Genomic DNA, 816 nt, shown 5'->3' on the forward strand with positions numbered 1-816 from the left:
GAAGAATATGTTCCAAGTGAAAGAACAAGACAAAACCTCAGAAAAAGACATTATTGAAATGGAGACAAGCAATCTACCTGATAAAGAGTTCAAGCTAATGGTCATAAAGATGCTCACTGAATTCAGGAGAAGAATGGATGAACACAGTGAGATCTTCAACACAGAGATAGAAAATATAAAAGTTCCAAACAGAAGTTTCAGAGCTGAAGAATGCAGTAACTGAAGTGAACAATGCACTCGAGGGGTTCAACAACAAACTGGATGAAGCAGAAGAGCAGATCAGTGAGCCAGAAGACAAAGCAGTGGAACTTACCCAGTCAGAGCGGCAAAAAGATAAAAGAATTTTAAAAAGTGAAGATACCTTAAGGGACCTTTAGGACAACATCAAGCAGAATAACATTCACATTATAGGGGTCCAAGAAGGAGAAGAGAGAGAGAGAGAAAGGACCAGAAAACTTATTTGAGGAAATAATGGCTAAAAAATTCCCTAGTCAGGGAAGGAAACAACATCGAGGTCTGAGAAGACCAGAAAGTTCCAAGTAGGATGAACTCAAAAAGCTACACAGAAAGACAGATTATAATTAAAATAGCAAGAGTAAAAGATAAGGAGAGAATCTTAAAAGCAGCAAGAGAAAAACAATTATGTATGAAAGAAACCCCATAAGGCCATCAGCAGATTTTTCAGCACTAACTTTGCAGACCAGAAGAGAGTGGCATGACATATTTAAAGTAACTGAAAGGAAAAAACGTCCGAGTGAGACTTCTCTACCTGGCAATGTTACCATTCACAATTGAAGGAGAGATTAAGAGTTTTCC

Source organism: Equus przewalskii, chromosome 19 (genome assembly GCF_037783145.1).
Source record: "Equus przewalskii isolate Varuska chromosome 19, EquPr2, whole genome shotgun sequence".
Classification (NCBI taxonomy): domain Eukaryota; kingdom Metazoa; phylum Chordata; class Mammalia; order Perissodactyla; family Equidae; genus Equus; species Equus przewalskii.